The 21756-nt window shown below is 38.2% G+C and overlaps 1 long non-coding RNA gene across 1 annotated transcript; it reads right to left on the bottom strand.

The window, feature by feature from the left end:
• Positions 1 to 7149: 7149 nt before the first annotated feature.
• Positions 7150 to 20605, bottom strand: LOC311077761. The gene is made up of 3 exons (XR_014604981.1): positions 20489 to 20605; positions 18148 to 18198; positions 7150 to 7508 (listed from the first exon to the last, which is right to left on the bottom strand). It is a non-coding gene; the product is annotated as an uncharacterized lncRNA (long non-coding RNA).
• Between the last annotated feature and the right edge of the window lie 1151 nt (positions 20606 to 21756).

Raw genomic sequence — 21756 nt, forward strand, 5'->3', positions numbered from 1 at the left:
TCCGCGGCCCTGATTCACAAATGCACACAAGCCTATCTGTCTCATAGACTGTGATCTGTCCCCATTACCTGCAAAGATGCTATATGGTGTCTTCCTCCAGAGGGCGCTAACCGGCCTTCGAGCTGAATCTCCCAAAGGGCTGGATTCATTTCGTTTTCGGACTTAGCGAGACAACTGAAGTCTAAACATTTTTCACTAAATATCATATACATACATGCAAAGGTAGAGTAAAACCAAACCCCTTTTTTATTCTTCAACGTGAAATCAGAATAGGCTATGTAACCTGTTAAGAAAACCATAGGCCTACCCCACAGATAACAGGAAAGCTTTAAAGCATTTCTGTAACTGTTGGCAAACTACAAGGCTGTACGTTTTCTTTTGTTTATATAATTGTAGTTCTGAATGTACTTTGTGTAATGTAATAACCCCTCCCCTCACACACATATACAGTGAGGAAAATAAGTATTTGAACACCCTGCTATTTTGCAAGTTCTCCCACTTAGAAATCATGGAGGGGTCTGAAATTGTCATCGTAGGTGCATGTCCACTGTGAGAGACATAATCTAAAAAAAAATCCAGAAATCACAATGTATGATTTTTTAACTATTTATTTGTATGATACAGCTGCAAATAAGTATTTACACACCTGAGAAAATCAATGTTAATATTTGGTACAGTAGCCTTTGTTTGCAATTACAGAGGTCAAACGTTTCCTGTAGTTTTTCACCAGGTTTGCACACACTGCAGGAGGGATTTTGGCCCACTCCTCCACACAGATCTTCTCTAGATCAGTCAGGTTTCTGGGCTGTCGCTGAGAAACACGGAGTTTGAGCTTCCTCCAAAGATTCTCTATTGGGTTTAGGTCTGGAGACTGGCTAGGCCACGCCAGAACCTTGATATGCTTCTTACAGAGCCACTCCTTGGTTATCCTGGCTGTGTGGACAAATGAAGATATTTTGAAGAATGTCAGAAACCAGACGGTTAACGGAACCCATTAAATTCCATAGTAGAAAAAAAAATAATACTATGCAAGTCAATGGCTACTGTCAACTGTCTGGTTTCTGACATTCTTCAAAATATCTTCATTTGTGTTCAGCTGAAGAAAGAAACTCATACAGGTTTGAAACAACTTAAGGATGAGTAAACGGTGACAGAACTTTCATTTTTTGGGTGAACTATTCCTGTTTTCGCAGATTGAAAAAACATGTTTGGCAATTAATGAACCATTCAATTTAAAGTGGTTTTTGTGTTGTGGTTGCAGCCAAATAAATATTGCCTTGAATTGAGTATATCATCCAGTCTCATTATTTAGTTGGTTGAAATAATATACTTTTCCCCCATTTTTATTATATAACTCTTAATAAACTTTGATTTTTTTTTGCTAAAGCTTTATAGTAAATGAACAGATCAAAAAAAGATGAACAACTGGTTCATCTGATTCAGCACAAAAGGAGCAACTGACGCAAATCTCACTTTCCAACTTTTCCATGTAATGGTTTGCATAAGAATTGTTTACTTGAGGGTAATACTTGTGGATTCTTTTGAAAGAAATATTTTACTTTGTTGGTTAAATTATGTGGAAGCATTCATCCATTCTTTAAAAATAAGGAAAGCAAAACATACAGGTAATTGCTGAAAATATATTAATTTCCATTTAATATATGTGTGTGAGGGGAGGGGTTATTACATTACACAAAGTACATTCAGAACTACAATTATATAAACAAAAGAAAACGTACAGCCTTGTAGTTTGCCAACAGTTACAGAAATGCTTTAAAGCTTTCCTGTTATCTGTGGGGTAGGCCTATGGTTTTCTTAATAGGTTACATAGCCTATTCTGATTTCACGTTGAAGAATAAAAAAGGGGTTTGGTTTTTGGTCCGAAAACGAAATGAATCCAGCCCTTTGGGAGATTCAGCTCGAAGGCCGGTTAGCGCCCTCTGGAGGAAGACACCATATAGCATCTTTGCAGGTAATGGGGACAGATCACAGTCTATGAGACAGATAGGCTTGTGTGCATTTGTGAATCAGGGCCGCGGAACGACAGTCTCAAAAGATTCCACAGATACAAAAGCGCATATTCAGGGGCATTTTTAAGGCAGAACACCAATGCAAAAGACTCTGAAATTACAGGTACAGATAAAGCAAAGTTGTGAATTGTGTTGTGAGCAAAGCAATGCGAGTAAGGACAATAATGCACGATTGCGTGTGTGTGTATCTCTCGCGTGCATTCGTGGATCGCTGTGTTTGTGTGTGAGAGAGATAATCTCTCGCGTGCATTTGTGGATTGCTTTGTGTGTGTGGATCTCTCGCGTGCATTTGTGGATTGCTTTGCGTGTGTGGATCTCTCGCGTGCATTTGTGGATTGCTGCGCGCACATGTGGATCTCTCGCGTGCATTTGTGGATTGCTGCGCGCACATGTGGATCTCTCGCGTGCATTTGTGGATTGCTGCGCACACATGTGGATCTCTCGCGTGCATTTGTTGATTGCTGCGCGCACATGTGGATCTCTCGTGTGCATTTGTGGATTGCTGCGCACGCATGTGGATCTCTCGCGTGCATTTGTGGAAGGTTTTGAGACTGTTTTCACTCCATAAATTTTATTTGTTAATGTACCAGATGCAGTTACTCAGATTTACTTTATTTTTTTTACTTGCATTTATTCAATTCATACAGTATATTTCATTGATTTCACAGCTTTTTTTGAGTGTAAAAATGTTTCACCAAAAAAATTGAGTAAATCATATTAAACCTTTTAGAGTGTAATTAAGTGATAAAAACACTTGCAAATGTTGTACAAAATAGGCCTACACACACCATACTCATCTTTGCACCAATAAAATGTGCAACACTTTATGTTTTTACTACCAAATTATATGTATCTAATTAATTTAAATTACAATGGAATGTTTTCCTCGACATCTCGCGATTTCGGGGCACATTCCCAGTTCCTGAACATAATGCATGATGGGATACGCTTAGCCTTGAATACTCTGAAGTGGTATTGGAGATAGTGTGGGTTTAGTGTGCATTAAGGGCACTGCACTTTGTCATTTTTATGACATGGGACAGTATTACACACTTACTTTCTGTCGCGTGCACACGCTCTCAAGTGGCCAAGACCACAAGTGTGGGTATTTGGACAAGGCAAGAGACTGGAGACGAGCGGTGAGTAAGTAAGTGCATAATGATAAACATCTGCGTCTTGTTGCAGTAATTGGCATGGAGAGACCGGATAAAAGCCACTGGGAAACTGGGAGATTCTGAGAGAGAGTGGGCTGAGGACTCGTGGCGCTGTGTCTGTTCCAGACCAGACTTTATGCTACTTTGATCTACTGAGAAATGTATGTAAGCTCAGAGAACACGTGTTTGTTTTTGGTTTATTTTAAACTAATAATAGCACTAGCCTCAGCCTATTCTTGGACCTACATATGAAGACACTAGCTCAACATAAACCCCCTGTATGTTGACTATAGCTGCGCATGCCCATGTACAAGTGTGTGAAAATTGAGCACCATCTATTTTGAGATTGAACAGAGAACTAAAAGAGAAATACGCTCTAGTTCTTAGCTTAACGTCAAACAGAAATCAATGAAATACTTTTATTTATGCAAGAAAATGACAGCAACCATCATTTTTGCACTGCTTGAGTACGGAACTGTCTAAAGCCTTTCCCCGTCCCCTTTGATTGACAGCAGCTTTCATTATATAGTCAGCCTGTATTATACAGTTACTTCTTGTTAAAATATTAAAGTTTTAAGGTGTTTGTCACCAACATACAAAACACTGCTAGAGAAAACATTGTGCTATTGGACTTTTGATTTTAAACCATATAGTTACTGAGACACAGCCCTGTGACAACTAGCCCCAACCAATCTCCCATAAATCCCCCACACTTAAGATATTTAACAGAACAGTTATAAAATCATGCTCTTACCCGTTTCACCAACACCAGTGACCAGTGACAGCACTACAAATGATCAGGATGAAACCAGTATTGGCGTTTTCACACTCTGAATGACACGTGATTAACACGTTACTTTCACATGAGCTTATGACACCTCACCTAGTGCAGATCGAGCAGAGGAAGAGTTTTAACAGACAACATTAGACTAAAGGCATAAACATTAAACTGAGAGCAACTTTACATCAGTCCATAAAGATGCTCATGTAACAGTGTTTTCAAACTTGGGGATATCTATATTTAATCTGTTGCATATAGATTGTAATGACAAGTAACCTGTTCTTAAGAAACAGAGAAAATAATTGCTTTAATAACTTTACTTTAATTTGCATATGCAGACCAATTATCCTAGCTTGTAAAACACTGGAAGGAATTGCAGTGGCAGTGACGTCAAAACACACATTTCATCGCTAGCATCGCCAACTGTGCATTTGATAAACATCTAATTTACTGATTCATTAATACCAATCTGGAAGTTGAATAAACAAAGAACTTAAAACAGAAACAGAATTGATTCATCTGAATGTTTTTATCATGAGGACTTCAAAGCATTTTTTTTGTCAGTGGCCTTGTTCTTCTTGAATGCATCACATCTCTAAAAATACCGTTTCCTCTTTAGTAAGTGAGACTTCAGCATCACAGTGTGATCACGTGACCTTCATAAGCGATGGAGAGACGCTGAGAGACGTCACACCAAAGAGGAAGAGGAAATCAGTCCTGTCAGAGTAACGCTTGAGGCCTTTTTCACATACAGCTTCCATAGTCATGGAAGTCCTGCCTTTTAAATAAAAGGTCCAAATTGGTAATCATGTCACTGTAACTGCTGTTAGAAGCTCCGATGTCCATAGAAACAGTTCTGAGATGCGTGTTCAGGACTGCACAGGTGAATTGGCTGGACAAACATGTTATTAAATCAGAGCACAGAAGTGAAACAGGATAATGACTGCCCTCCTGCAGCTCAAAGGTAGCAACCCTCCGGCCAGACTATCATTGAGCACAGACAGCAAGTCACCCCCCAGCACTCACTAAAACGTTTTATAAAACTCAATTGGTAGACCATCAATTCCCGGGGCCTTACAGCAATCCATGCTCCGCAGAGCAACATGCAGTTCAGATGCTGAAAGCGGCCTCTCAAGCCAAGAATTGGTCTCATCTGGAACTTTAGGCAAACCCATATAAAAAGAGCTGGCCAGCTCATCTTCTTCTGTATGTTCACTTTTATAAAGCTCAGAATAATATAATACAGCTCTTTTTCTAATTTCCTTCGGCTCCACCATTTCTATACCCTCCAATGAGTATGAAGAATATATAAGTCTGCTTTGACCATTCTTTTTTTTTCCAAACCGAAGAAGAATTTAGTTGGGCCATCCATCTCTACTGCACTCGGAAAACATGAGCGGATCAAAGCTCCCTGTGCTCTGATGCCTAACAGGTTATCCAGAGTCCTTTTTTTTACTTTGAGGAGCTCAATATGTCCTCGATTTCCTGTGGACTCTACCAAATTCTGAAGTTCCACTATTTCAATCTCTAAGGTTTTCATTGATTGGGAAATGTCCTTGGATACGTTGAGAGTGTACTGACGACACAGTTGCTGTATCTCTTTTTTCCCATGATTCCACCATTGTTGTAGGGAAGAAAAATATTTTTTTCCTGGAACTGAACTGTTTCCAAAAATAAATAAAAACATCCTTAAAAAAATTGTCTTGTAGCAAAGAAGTATTAAAGTGCCAACAGGCACTCTTAGACTTTATATTAGTAATGAAGACACTACAGATTACTAGACTGTGATCAGAAAACCCACTAGGCAAAATCTCAGATTTCTTAATAACATTAAAATGGTATTTAAAACAATAGAACCTATCCAATCTAGCCATAGAAATATAATTTTCTCTTGTTTGCGCCCATGTGTACTGCCTTTGTTCTTTTTATAAAGTTCTCCATATATCACACAAATCATGTTCTTCTATAAGCTTTCTTATAGCATGTTGAGAAGCTAGATGTGGCTCTTTATGGTTCCTATCCATTCCATCATTTGCCGTACAATTAAAATCCCCTCCAGCAAATATGAACTCTTCCTCTTTACAGTTTGACAAAATATTACTTAATTTATCAAAAAGAACAACCCTTTCAGGACCAACAACAGGAGCATGCACATTTATAAAAACTAAAAACATTTTTTCAAATTTTGCTGTTATTTTTGTGGTGGGACGTACCGAGTTTCGTTTTTAATTAATTTAATGCTTGTGAGGGAGCGTATAAATGAGTGGCCGTATGAGTGGTCATTGCCGGGGACCGCCTATTCCGGTTTGTTTCACCCCTTCCGCTTGAGGTATGTGTTTGGTTAACTAGTTAGCACATAGATTTGTGACTTTATGTAACAGTCATTTGGTTTATAGCATTATGACGGATGGTTCGTTGCTGGGGGTTGTTGGCGGCGGCTATTCATATTCCCCTCCTGCATTCCCGTGCTTCTGTTGGCATGGCGATAGTCTTCTGTGTGCGTGACTTGGATTTTCGACCCACTATGAAATGAAGGTACGTGTAACTACCGCTACTGCGCAACATTCATTCATAGTTATGTTGGGAGTAATTTTATGTTTAAATTCTAACAGGAATAATCTGTTCTCGGATACCGTGTGTTCAGTGAGGCCTGCGGGGCAACACTATTTGATGCTGCTGCTTTGTCGATCCTGGTTTCTCCTGGGACAAACTCGCTCGTCAGCGCGTATGCGCTCGGTTCATGTGTATTGTAACACCTGCTTTCCAGCATATATTGCTTATGTGATCGCTGGGTTGCTGGTGAAGTATGAAAGTGGAGTGAATATCCACCCAGTTTTGGTGCCCAATTCTTAACCTCAGCGTGGTTTGATGCATGATTCTATGGTTTATTAATTAAATGATTTTCTTCTGTAACTTTTATTTAAGTTTCAGTGGTTGTTATTTGTTTTGTTAATTTGGAGACATTTTGTTTCTCGTTATAGGAACCGAGGCTTCAGGGCCGGCCGCTACTGATACAAAGTTTAATGCTAAATCCTGAAGTATCCCTTTAATGTTTGTATGTGTAACCTGCTCCTGCAGTCCTTTAATGTTTTAAGATTACTGCTTGATGATTGAAATAAACTTTTGTATCTTTTGGTATCTACGTCTCAGGCCCTCCTTTCGATAACCACGTGTTACGAAAGAATAGAGGGGACAATAGCAAGTAAAACAGGTCTTTATTAGAATATAAAGCACCAGTCTCAGAGTGAAAAGGGAAGCTGACAAAGTTCTCAGTAGAGTTGGAAGATCGCCGATGCAGTACTCGAGGGAGGTGTGTAGATCACAAGATCCTTCTCAGTGCGATGGTAATCTCTGATGAAGGCAAGGCAGCGCAGGCTTGCGTGGACAACTCGATCCGATGGTCAGACGTGAAGTGATGAACCCAGTGTTGGTGAAGAGTGAAGACATAAACTGCAACGACGAACTTCCAGACGAAGACAAAGCAGGAGACACGAGGAGCCGAAGAAACGGGAACACAACAGGCAACATCCACAAAACAACGATCTGACAAACACAAGAGGCATGAGGTGAGTATAAATAAGCAGTGGTAATGCACAACACCTGTCGCTGATCTCCCGGAGGACAATCAGCGACCACGCCCACACACACACACACATTCATTCACAAAACACACACACACAATGCAAGGGAGCGTCAATGAATTCCTCAACCGTGACACCACGTTGCTGTGTGTGCTTTGTAGGTGGTTAAATTCATTAACATTTATATTTCCCTGTCTAACAGGGTGGCGTAGTCAGCTATATCGTATAGAGGTTGCTTGCTCTCACCTCAATGCAGCATCCCGCTACGTTTTCATTAGATGTCCCTCAACAACATGTTCTATCTCATATGAAATTGTTTTAAAGTTTTTCTTAAGTACAGCTAAGCCACCACTACAGTAATTTTTGTGGCTTAAAATAATTGACCCATCCCATTCCATTAGCCATTCATTCTCATTAAAAACATCACTATGAGTTTCAGTGTTGGGCAGTAGCGTCGCTACAAGTAGTGACGTTACTAGCTTAACTACATTTCTCAATAGCGTGGTGGTAGCGTCGCTGTTTTCTGAATCAAATAGCTTTTCAGTAGCGAAGCTCTTTTGTTGATCAAGTAGTGCGGTAGCGTCCACTCAAGCTGAAGCTACATTTTCTGAAGCACAAGCTCAACTCGGGCGCCGCATGATTAACATCGCGCAACATCAGCATCACACGTGCACACAGAACGCACATAAACCTTGTGAATTACGGCTGCTTCAGACCGCAAGCGCGAGCAGCGCGAATTGTTTTCGCGTGCATGTTCAATGAGTGCATTCACACCGCGAGAAGGAGCAGCGCGTAAGCATCAAGCTGGAGCGTCGCGTGAGCAGTGAAGCTGAGGGTTTCGGCGCCGAGTCTATTTTTCATTAACCATTGAGCTCAACCAAATTAACCACGCTCAATTAAAATGAAAGCATACTTTTGATGGACAAAATAAATATGATTTCACAATAGTACCTAAAAAAGTACCTAAAATGCACATAATTTGCATGTATAGTGCGTTTTAACAAGAACTAGAGTATGGCTATGTCAGAAATCAGAAAGACTCAAAAATATTTATAGAAAATGTAGCAGCTACCCATTTAAACTTGTTTTTATTAATCAGTTTGGGTAAAAGTGGTGTTGTGTGTGTGTGTGTATATATTTACAGTTTTATTGATCACTGAGATAGCATTGGAATGAAGTTCAATATAAAAATTTAATTTTAAAAAATAGCTTAGATGTAGTTAACTACTTTTGCCATGTTCCTGTAGCTTAGCTTGCTACATTTTCCAGGGTGGTAGCTTCTGTGTAGTGAAGTTTCATATAATGTAGAGTAACTGTTAGCTTAGCTCACTACATTTTCCAAGTAGCTTGCCCAACACTGATGAGTTCCCTGGACCAACATTACATCGATTTTCTTTTGTTTAATCCGTTCATAAAGCATTGCTCTTTTCTTGCTGTCTCATGCACCATTCAAATTAAGTGTGCCCAATTGTATCCTACTCATAAAAAGGTAATATGAGCACACCAGTAACAAACACTTTAAAAAAAGAGAAAATAAGCTAGACTGATTTGAATTCATCGTTCAATAAATTTAGTTTTAACTTCTGGACAATTTTCTTCAGCCTAAAGACTTCTTATTCAGTGAAAGCTCCACCCTCCTTCATTAAAGCCCTGGTTGAATCTATAAACAACTCACAATCTGGGAAGTCTACATTTACACCTTTCATGCCTTTCGTTGTCTAAAGAAACTTTTTTATTTTGTCCGATGTGTAAGCGCTGCGGACAGATCGCTTCTGTGAAACTGAGCTCACAGAGTCTGATGATTCACAATCACTATCCACAGCAGACTCCTCAACATTACTCGAGTCTGAGTCCACCTCCCTTGCATCACCAACAGCTGTTCCAGTAGCTTTTTTTACTTACTTACTTTTTGCTTACTTTGGTCTTATTTTTCCTTTTTAATGTTGGTGTTTTAAAAATACTCTGATCTTCTGTCATGTCAACATCCAAAGCATCTTCTAATATGGCCTGCTCACTGACCTCAGAAACACCACCTTCATGCACATTTTCGTTTGTGGCCACACTCTCATTTATTACTTTCACGATCGTCAATTCCATTTTTGTCAACACAAGATACTGTGTCATTCGTTTGGGGATGATCTGTATTACTAAGTGTTTCGTCTGTATTGTGATTCTGATCTGCACTCTTCTCAGGGCACACCAGTGGTGTAGTCTAGTTTTTTGTAGTGAGTATACTTTAATATACTTTCGGTGTATACCGAAAACACCACGAGCGTGAGTCATGCGTGCTTCAGTGTGTGTGTGTGTCTGTGTGTGTGTGTGTGTAGTGGAGCACACATTGAGCGCTCATTCCCAGAGACGGCGAGGCGAGGCGAGGCGAGGCGAGGCGAGGCAAGGCAAGGCAAGGCAAGGCAAGGCAAGGCAAGGCAAGGCAATTTGTATAGCACATTTCATACACAATGGCAATTCAAAGTGCTGTACATAGAAGAAATTAAAATAATAAAAAGAAATAAGAATAATTAAAACGGTTTAGAAAAATAAAATACAGTACAGTACAAACAGTCGGACGAACAGTGGCACAGTGCTCATTCAGTAAATGCATAGCTAAACAGATGTGTTTTGAGTCTGGATTTGAATGTGACTATTGTAGGAGCACATCTGATCTCCTCTGGAAGCTGGTTCCAGCATAATAGCTAAAAGCGGATTCGCCATGCTTTGAGTGAACCCTTGGTATTTCTAGCTGATATGATCCTAGTGATCTGAGTGATCTGTTGGGTTTATATTCAGTGAGCATATCTGCAATGTATTGAGGTCCTAGGCCATTGAATGATTTATATACCAGTAATAATACTTTAAAATCAATCCTAGATTTAACTGGGAGCCAGTGTAAAGACCTGAAGACTGGTGTGATGTGTTCATATTTTCTGGTTCTGCTCAGAATCCTGGCGGCAGCGTTCTGTATGAGCTGCAAATGTCTTATGGTCTTTTTGGGAAGGCCAGTGAGGAGTCCATTACAATAATCCACCCTGCTGGTGATGAAAGCATGAACAAGTTTCTCTAAGTCTTGTCTGGAAACAAAGTATCTAATTCTTGCAATATTTTTCAGATGATAGTATGCTGATTTAGTTATTGCTTTGACATGACTACTGAAACTAAGGTCTGACTCTAGTGTCACACCAAGATTCCTGACTTGATGTTTAGTTGTTTGACCCCTAGAGTGAAGGTATGCGTTCACCTTGAGAACTTCATCTTTGTTTCCAAACGCAATGACTTCAGTTTTGTCTTTGTTTAACTGAAGAAAGTTTTGACACATCCAACTGTTGACTTCACCAATGCACTGGTACAGGGAGCAATGGGGCTGTAATCGTTAGGCGATAGGGCTAAATAGATCTGTGTGTCGTCTGCATAGCTGTGGTAAGCAATTTGGTTCTTTCTCATTATTTGGCACATTGGGAGCATATACAGGTTGAACAGGAGTGGCGCAAGAATTGAGCCTTGAGGGACTCCGCATGTCATGGATGTCCACTCAGACTTATGATCTCCTATACTCACATAATTACCTCTCCCATCTAAGTATGACCTGAACCATTTTAGGACTATCCCAGAAAGCCCCACCCAGTTTTCCAGCCTGTCAAGAAGTATGTTATGATCGACAGTGTCAAATGCAGCACTGAGGTCGAGTAGTACCAGCACCGATCATTTGCCTGTACACTGTAAAAAATTGCGCCGTAAAATAACGGTAATATACTGGCAGCTGTGGTTCCAGCAATGTACTGTTAATTTACAGCCCTCTACCGTTAATATACAGCTCTCCTTTTTTACAGTATGTTACCGTAAAAATACCAAAGAAGGTAACTCATTTGGGTAACCGATTGCTTCAAACAGTTCGAGTTTAAAAACTACTATTTATACTGATAGTACTGTGAAGTTACTTCATTTGAGTCCACTGAAAATTAATATCTCTTAATATTGAACTGTAAACACCTAATGTGTAATAGTGAATTTATTAAAAAAATGACTTTAACTAAAATCTTTGCAGTTCGCATTTAGCGAACATTAGCATACATGTATGTGCTAAAGTACTTAGCAAGGAGATTGTCACTGCATCAAGAATACACAGTTACTGCTTTTAAATAAAGCAACCGGCAGCATAACATCAGTGTTTCCGTGCTCATCTTTGACTGAAGCACAGGCTCTACTCTCCAGGACAATGGTGACACACAAAACTAATGAATTAAACTAACAGATCTCTTCTGTATCATCTTGTGCAAAACAACATAAAACACTTCAATTTAATATTTACTCTCCTTATCAGTTATTGACTTTGCCTAACTTTTTTCTATAAACATTTACTAATATTTCAGTGAAATGATCCTCTTTTGTTTAGTAAATCTAAATGTTGCATTTTACAGTATATTACTGTTTTTACTTGATTTTACGGCAATCTACTGGCAGCTGGGTTGCCAGTAAATTGCTGTTTTTCTACAGTTTTATGCCGTAAATTAATTTACAGTTGATTACTGTTAAATTACACTTCACTCTGTGTTCTTTTTATTTGACACATTTAACCCTTTCAAACCCACTTCAGTTTTAACCCTCTGAGGTCGACAAACGCGCCGACGCGTTTTGCCGGATTTTCTCCACATTGTAGCACTATAAACTTAAATTACTCCATCATTTATGGTCATACAGAAAAAAGAAATATAAAAAAAGAATCTGTGATATTTCTCCTTTTGTATGTGTCCACTTACAATCAAATCAAAACATTGTGCTTTTGTAAAATAAAGAAAATAAACAGGGTGTGCGTTCTGCCTCTCCGTCGCGGTGAACTTTTTTTTCTTGAGCACGTCTATAAACTGAAACAAAACTCAGCGAATACTTGTCACACATTTATGAGCCATATACCTTTATAAACATTTAAGTGTGTACTTTTAAATGATCGGATTCAAAACGAAAACAAATATTCTCTGTTTAAGTAATTTGTATAAAACCAACAAGATGTCCAGCTTCTCAAACGCTTGCTCATTACAGTTAATTTGGCCACGCCTACTCGCGCAAAAGATATTCACATGCAAATCTCCACATGGAACGCGAACGCGCTCGTTACCTCAACAACAAAACACTTCACTTCACTTTTCGTCGAGTTTGAAAGACGTGCCTGAGCTTACATTGGATTTAGGCTACCTCAGAAGAAGAAGAACGCGATTTGAAGACAAGAAAGATAAGGTAAGAAATTCTTACATAGCCTAGTTTGTTATTGTTGCATAAATGTCACGTTGCAGCTGAACTGTTGCTAGATATATGGGGAATATTATAATATTTAGACCCGTGTTTACTGTGTTTGTGGATATCTGCTCAAACATAGATATGTTTATGGTAACCATAATGTTTTATATTTGAGAGTGATCGCGTTTGAATGCATCATATTTTGCAAGCGATCGCGTTTGAATGTATCATATTTTGCAAGCGATCGCGTTTGAATGTATCATATTTTGCAAGCGATCGCGTTTGAATGTATCATATGTGTTTACTGTGTTTGTGGATATCTGCTCAAACATAGATATGTTTATGGTAACCATAATGTTTTATATTTGAGAGTGATCGCGTTTGAATGTATCATATTTTGCAAGCGATCGCGTTTGAATGTATCATATTTTGGATGAAAGCAAAACGCACCAAACGGCTTCATGTTTTTATTATTATCTCATTTCATATCATCATAACGGATGGAAACATTTGAAGTAACATGATAATCAATATATTTTTCTCTAGCTTCTTTTGGAAGATTTATAGGCTGCTATAGGTTATTTATTGTTATTATTATTTTATCCGCACTGCGCATATACCGTATGCCTACAAGGCACAACAAACCTGGTGTTCATTATATTATATATCGTTGGAAACGTGTGTGTGTGTATTCTGTGAATTTTAAAAAGGAATTTTAAAAAGCAATTTTAACCAGAAAAATCTAATATTTATTTCCAAAATCGTGCAGGCCTTTCTCTTGATATCAGTATGTTCACTTTTTTTTTTTTCAGGTCCCAGATGCCACTGAGGACTTCAACATTCACATGAGTCTCAGTACGTGAACATGGTAAAGTGAAAATCTTGGAAATGAAAGGTATGTACAATGTTTTTAGGAATGGCACAAAGGTCTCTGTCTTTGAAGTGCTTTTTTGGCATTTGTTGTGTATCTTTGGATTATGTTGTGTTGTAAATAAATCCAAACAATTTAAAAGCCATTATTTTTTAAATCTCCTCATTTACAGTATTGTGCAAGGTTGCTCAGAATGATAGGGGCCTGATAGCTCCTAATAGGGCCGTTAGGGGAGGTTCTTTGTCTTTCTCAGGTGAGAAAAGCTTACATATTAATGAGCTCTCGCATAAGGCTTTTTCACACAAAACACGTCGTAAAATATTTAAATCAATATATTGTCTTATCTGAATGAGCAGTCAGGGTGATTTTCACATAGTTTTGCAGCAAATATTCTAGGCTACGTCATACAATTTTCAAAAGTCTTGTGAAGAAATAATCAGTATGGGTTTCATGGCCTTATTTCAGTGAGAATTTTTTTTTGTATTTTCAAAAACCACGCATAAATGTCATTATCTCAAAACTACAAACTTTTACATACATGCTGCTGATATATTATTGTAGCAGAGTTTGTGCTGAATACAGTGTAATTAGACTTTAGCCATGAAAATGTCACAAGTAACAGAAATAACCAGAAATGTCAGAGCATGTCAGAACACCTCCAGGGCCCAGAAAACAGCTCAGACCTCAGAGGGTTAAATGAACACTTGTGTGTCCACACTACAGAGTGTTGGAGTAACACTGAAGCAGTGTTGAAGTTAATGATATAATTCAGTGATTAATTAACTGATGATTGAGCATTAGTGATGAACACCTGATGTTAACAAGCAGAATCACTGAAGGACAGAGAAACAACAAGAAGATAAAAAAGCGAAACACAAGAACTACAACTGACATCAGCCACAGAAGACATTAAATCTCTCAAGATTTCAGCAGAGGAGGATTAAACAACTCTAAAACAATAACATTACTATCTTCATTTATTACTAACCGGATTGACTTTATTTATTTTTTCATATATGTCTACAGAAATTCCTATTGAGAATTAACAAAGGTTTAGATGTGGTTTTGTTTCATTTGATGTTACCATTGAGGAGATCAGTGTTTGCTTTAGTTGGGCTCTTGACCCTTGACTTTAACATTAGTTTCTCTTTGGCTGTAACTGTGTTATTAAGACACATTTGTTGTAGCAGAAACAAACCCAACAGAACATAGATCAGGTGTTGCTGGCTATGTTTTGAATGTTTCATCATCACATAATGTTTGGATCACCAATCTCATCTAGAGTCTAATCATATATCTAAAATGTGTTTTTTATTAGATTAATTTTATATTTCTACACTGTGAAGCTACAGCAAAATATCAAGCATCCTGCACAATCAGTTATGAAGGATTTTTGAACTCATCATTCACTAAAAAATTTGAACTGCGGTTTCAGTTAGACACACACAGACATCAAGAATAAGCCAATGAATCTCAACAATGGTGACAATCAACAAAAAAGATATCAAATCTGAACATTACAAAACACACTATTTAAAGTCAACACAAAACAAACAGCAAAAATAAAAGTAAACATTAAAGAAAATAACCAGAAAATTCAGCTGCATAATTTATTCATGCCGCAATGCATGCTGGGAGTCACGCACAATTTTTTTGTACTATGCTGGTACCCAGCATGCATTACAGCATGACACTTTTTTTGATTGTCACCATTGTTGAGATTCATATGCCGATTTTTGTTGTCTGTGTGTGTCTGTCTGATATTGAAGTTCAAAATATTCTAAAATAATTCACTTTTTAAAATCCTAAATATTTTCTGATTGTTAAAATTCCGATAGCTCTCGATATGTAAAATCACAATGATATGATAATATACAACACATCACCAAAATAAATACATTAGACAATAAAAAGATCAGTGCATCGGACCACTAGATGATGATTGTGACCATTAACAAATATTCACTGTCATCTAATACGGTTTTCTTTCAGCTTTTTAGAAATAGCAAATGTAAGACACAGCTACCACAGCCAAATAAAAACTAATGATCAAAAGTGAAGGGTCAAGAGCCCAACTAAAGCAAACACTGTTCACCCTCATGGTAACATCAAATTAAAATAAAATGACATCTAAACCTCTCTCACCTTTTAATAAGAACTTCTGTAAACGTCTGACAGAAATAAAGTCAGTCTGGTTAGTAATAAGTGAAGCTGGTAATGCTGTTTGTGGAGTTGTTTAATCCTCCTCTGCTGAGATCTTCACAGATTTAATGTCTTCTTTTCTCTTCAGTTGATTTGATCTTTTGTCTGTTCTTGTTGTTCCTCTTTCCTTCAGTGATTCTGCTTGTAAACAGCAGGTGTTCATCAGTGTCTGAATTAATTTCGAAATTGAACTCAATTAACTATGAAATTATTCACTCAGTCAAGTGGACTGTATTAGTGATCTAATGTAGGGAATAGTGAATGAGGGTATAGGGTGTGATTTGGAACACAGCCTCTGAGTGTCGACTTTGAGCACTGTTAATTCACAGTATATTCCTGTAGGCTATTTTCTCGAAAACGACATATATCACCCAGAATGCATTTTTTCAACGGAATATTGCTGTTTTAATGGAAAACAGCATTTTACTGTGAAAATGTGGCCGTTTTTTTACAGCAATTTTTTACAGTGTATCAGTATTTAAGCGAATATCGTTTATTATCTTTATGAGCGCTGTCTCTGTGCTGTGGTGCGGTTGGAAACCAGATTGAAAATTGTCAAAGGATCCATTCAAGCTCAGGAATTTGTTCAGCTGATTGAAGACAACTTTTTCAATGATCTTGCCTATGAAAGGAAGATTTGAGATCGGTCTATAGTTGCTTAATATGGTCTTATCCAGATTGTTCTTTTTCAGGAGGGGCTTGACAACTGCAGTTTTCAGGGAGTTTGGAAAACTCCCAGAGAGAAGTGAGGCATTTACCACTTCTAGAAGATCTGCTTCTGAACTGTTTAACACACTTTTGAAAAAAGATGTGGGAAGTGTGTCAAGAGCGCAGGTTGATGTTTTAAGGTGCTGTACGGTTTCTTCCAAAATTTTGCCATCAATTTCTTTGAAGTCAGACATAGTAACTACTTTCTCAGGTGGTCTGATCTGTCTGACCTCAGTGCAACTCAAGGATGTGCTGATCACCTTTCTGATATTATTGATTTTCTCAGAGAAGAACAACTACAGTCTCTTTTAACTTTAATATTCATACACTAGTCCATATCGAGATTTGATTCATTGTACAGCCCTACTTTAGATTTATTCATTCAAAAATGGCCAAATTCCGTGACGTTCTGCTTTATATAGCAAGTTCCATTTGTGACTGGATTCCGCGATTCGATCCGTGTCGCTTCGCAAACACAGACGGGGTGAATTTATGAATGTAAGTGTGAAAGTTCTGACACAAAACAAAGTTGTTACGTATCCTCACGCTTTTTTATGTGGGCATACGGAAATCCTTGGCCTTTTCTAGTGGGTATATGGCGTATACCTGCGTATCACGTAGACTACACCACTGGGGCACACGCGTGTTATGTGACCCTCTTGTCCACAACCAAAACACTTCATCGGATCGGAGGTAGCAAAAATAACATAATGAAAATCCTCAGTCTTAAACTTCATGGCTAAATTAAGCTCTTCATTCTGGATATTTAAGATCATGTGCACCTGCCTCCTAAATGATACAACATGTTTCAACTGTGGCGATTTGCAACCGAGTGAGATTTTCTTAATTTTTGACACAAACTTTCCGTGTCTGGACAATTCCCTTTCAATCACTTTATTTTTAATAAACGGCGGGACATTTGACAATATTACTCTTTTTGCTGGTTGTAGAGAGGCGCGGATGGGCTATTATTTCATCCGCAACCGCATCACAAAACTCATCATCCGTCCGCCATCCATCCGCACCAACGTTTTTGACCAATTTTCAAAACTGCACCTGCCCGCCATCCGCTGATTGGTGTATACATATATTTTTCATTTGATTGGTTCAACCGCCCGCCACCCGCCCGAATTTAATTAAAATATTATTTTTCGTCACGTCATCCGCCCGATCTGCGGTTTATCCGCGTAGTCCGTGGCTGTAACCGCCAACCGCGCATCTCTAGCTGGTTGTACTAAGGGCATGACTGGAGTAAGGGAATCATTCACAACAATCCCGGTTTCTACAACTTCATTCACTTTGTCAACATTGTTCAAAAACATTACTATTGCGCTATTCATTATTGATGCAGACAGAATGCAATCATGACCAACAACAGCAGCAACAGCGAGGACACAGTCCTCAACTGAACAACGCTCCGCGGGTACTACCTTAACGCCGTGCCGCTGCGTTAAACTTTCCAAGCTCGCATGCTGAGACGCTGCCATAGCGATCAGTACACAATGACCGATGACGCTCCTCACAAACACCTACAAACTTTCCTCTATTTACCTAACAAAACCACAAGAAATAGATAAAAAGATAGAAAACTCACTTACACCGTAGAGCTCACTCCAACACACACTCACTCTCCGTCCACAAACTCCTAGCATGCATGAGAGAGTGAGAGAGAGAGAGGGAGAGAGATGATTTACACTCTCAGAAATAGGGGTACAGCAGGAGTCCATTTCTGACCCCCAAGGTACATATATGTACCTTTTTGAGGGTCAAAAAGGTATATGTCCCCAAGCATTAAAAGGTACAATCGTTGACAACAATGATATATATATATATATATATATATATATATATTACACACACGCTGAATTAAAATCAGAATTTATTAAATCCTTTTCATTTTCACATTTTCCAACATTTCATTTTAAACTCAATGTCTAACTGTGACATATACATTATTATCATCTGAGTAAATGTCATTTGCCTGAAAGTCCATTTCATGTCCTTTCATCTCGACGTCGGTTACTTCTATGCCTGCTTCTGATATAAGGACCTCCTCGGTTGAAAGTCCTGTAAGAACCATGAGTAACCGTGCTATGACTTCTTCTCCACCGATGGCCAAAAGAAAGAAAGACCCGGAACTGGACATTCTTTTAAATTGAGATTCAAGCAGCCAATCAGGGCTGGCTCTACATACACTCTCATAAAATAAAGTACATAATTGTACCTTTAGGGGTACAATGGCTTGTCACTGGGGCTGTACCCTCAAGGGTACAATATTCTACCTTAACCTTTAAAAGAAACGGTACATATATGTAACTTTTAATGCTTTTTGATCCTCAAAAAGTTACATATATGTACCTTGAGGTCCAACAGCAAAAACCTGTTGGGAGCCAAAAACCTGTAAACTCCTCTCCTGGGAGTTTATATGATACCAGACTCAAGAGTGTTGAAGTTAATGCTCTAATTAAGTGATTAATTGAGTGATGATTGACCATTATTGAAGACACCTGATGTTAACAAGCAGAATCACGGAAGGAGAAAATTGAATTTTTTAAGACACCGTTATGGAGATCAGTGTTTGCTTTAGTTGGGCTCTTGACCCTTAAATCATTAACTTTAGAATTTGTTTGGCTGTTGTATCTGAGTTATAACTGCCAGATGAACAAAGAGAAAAGTTGATCAGGTGGTGTTAGTTATGTTTTGACATAATCATAATTTAACCTGAATCACTGAACTCATTTAGAATCTAATCTCAGGCTTAAATGTATATTGTTGATTACAGCATCACTGTGATTCTACAGCAAAAGATTTTCAGCATTTTCAATATAATCCAAAAATTCTTGTTGAAAATTTAGAAAAAGTTGTTCTGATCAAAAGACATTGAAAATTACTTTATGAAGAAACACAGACATCAATAATCAGCCTGTGAATCTCAACAATGGTGACAATAATAAAGCATGTTGCAGTGGCTGCCACCAATCAAAACTCATTCATGGCTCCCATCATGCATTGCGGTATGAATAAATTATGATCTGAATTGTCTTACTAATTTCCTTTCCCTAACTGAATATTCTGTTTGTCACCATTGTTGAGATTCATACACTGATTCTTGATGTCTGTGTGTGCCTAAAATAAATATTTGTTTTATCAGATCAACTTTTAAGAAATCCTTTAGATTATTTCAAAAATTCTGGATCTCAAAACATAACCAACACCACCTGTTCAACTTATCTATTTGTTCATCTAGCCATTATAACTTAATAAAACCAGCCAAACAAAACCTAATGTTAACAGTTTAAGGGTCAAAAGACCCAACTAAAGCAAACACTGATCACCATAACGGTGTCTTAAAAAAATATATTTTCTCCTTCAGTGATTCTGCTTGTTAACATCAGGTGTCTTCAATATTGCTCAATCATCACTCAATGAATCACTTAATTAGCTCATTAACTTTAGCACTCTTGATTGTTAATTTAACACTCATATTTTAACACTTTAACACACTCGAGTCTGGAGCCAAATAAACTCCCAGGAAAGTTCATTTAACACTGGAGTTTTTGCTGTGTTATAATGATTTAATATCAGTAAATTGACTTACAAAACTTTTATTTCCTTTATTTCAAGGCTACTCAAATATAGTGATAAGTTAAAATCTACCTTAAATGATGAAGGCATCATTAAAACCTTTAAAAAAAAAAATATTTTTTTTTACAAAAAATAAAATAAAATTACTTAGCAGAGGCTGTCTTTTGATATTGTACCTTAACCTTTAAAAGAAACTGTATATATTTGTACCTTTTAATGCTTGGGGACATATATGTACCTTTTTGACCCTCAAAAAGGTACATATATGTACCTTGGGGGACAGAAATGGACTCCTGCTGTACCCCTATTTCTGAGAGTGTAAAAACAACAACAAACTTCAGTATACTTACTGGTAGTTGCACGCACACAATACTTGGAACTTGTAAATAAGTACAGCAACACTATCTTAGATTATCTATATAAATATAAATATAAACTGCACAGTCTTTCAACGCCAGCACTCTCTTCCAAACTTTTCCGAAACTGAAACTTAAGCTGTCTGCTTCCGCGAGCCGCAGAGCGCAGTGACGCTCCTGATTGGCTGATTCTCAAGCAGCCAGTTTTATCTGCCTGGAAAAGGTCGTCCTTCGTCACAGCTTGGTTGAATTCCAATGTAGAATGCGGCCTGTTATTTCTTGATAACCGACCGCTGCGAAGTATAACACACCGTTGCCATGAAAAACAGAGCGTTGCTATGGACGCAGGATTCTAACCGTAGAGACGGAACAGACTATTTTCTTTAGCGGAAGCAATACAATCGTTTTTAAATCAATAAACGCCTTTTTAAATCAATATTTTGGGTCAAATTATTGATTTATTTGGTGGGTAGCCATGTAATAAGCGGGATAATGTAGAGCGAGGCGGTTGTTATAGTGAATACAACCCCTTCAGGCTGATTCAAGACCTCTCCGCTTCGCGTCGGGGAGAGGTCTTGACATGTCTTCATGTCATAAAGTTATTCCTCACAAAGAACAGATACGTTGGTACCAATTACTCATATTTGAAACCTTATTTTACAAAATTCCAAAAGATCTGGAGAGAGTGAGAGAACAACTTATCCATCCAGTGTCACAATACTTCATTGGACTGGGCTACAGCGGGAAACATGGTGAGATAAGCTTTAATTAATTAATTTCAATTTATCTGTGGATTATGGGGGTTAAAAAATTGAAAAGTGACATGCCATCCTTAAGGCAACTTTTGTTTGCAACTTTTGTCTCTGTCTAACAGAGAGTGCAATACAAATGGCGGAAACATTCTTGGTTAAATGTCTCAAACGATCAACGGACATGGATACATTTGACGACCTGCGCATTGCTGCGTTCGATAGTAATGCCCTTAAGATGGACTTTGAGAGGACCGCTTGCACCTCAAGTAATGCAAGAAAACATATACAAAGAGCCTATTATCAACAGAAGCTTTGGGTCCAAGCACCATGTACAGACGCCACCTCGATCTTAAATGCAGATGCTTATGGTTTTGTAAGAAAGGGCAGTTTATTAGTCTCTAAGATTGTAATCTCAAAAACTGAAGGTTTGCCAGATCCCTGCTCGTGTGGCAAGTGTGCACACAAGAATGGGTGTCCCTGTCGGGCAGCTGGTATCCGTTGTTGCAAGTA

This window comes from Abramis brama (assembly GCF_963993115.1).
Source record: "Abramis brama genome assembly, chromosome: 2".
In the NCBI taxonomy this organism is placed as follows: Eukaryota; Metazoa; Chordata; class Actinopteri; order Cypriniformes; family Leuciscidae; genus Abramis; species Abramis brama.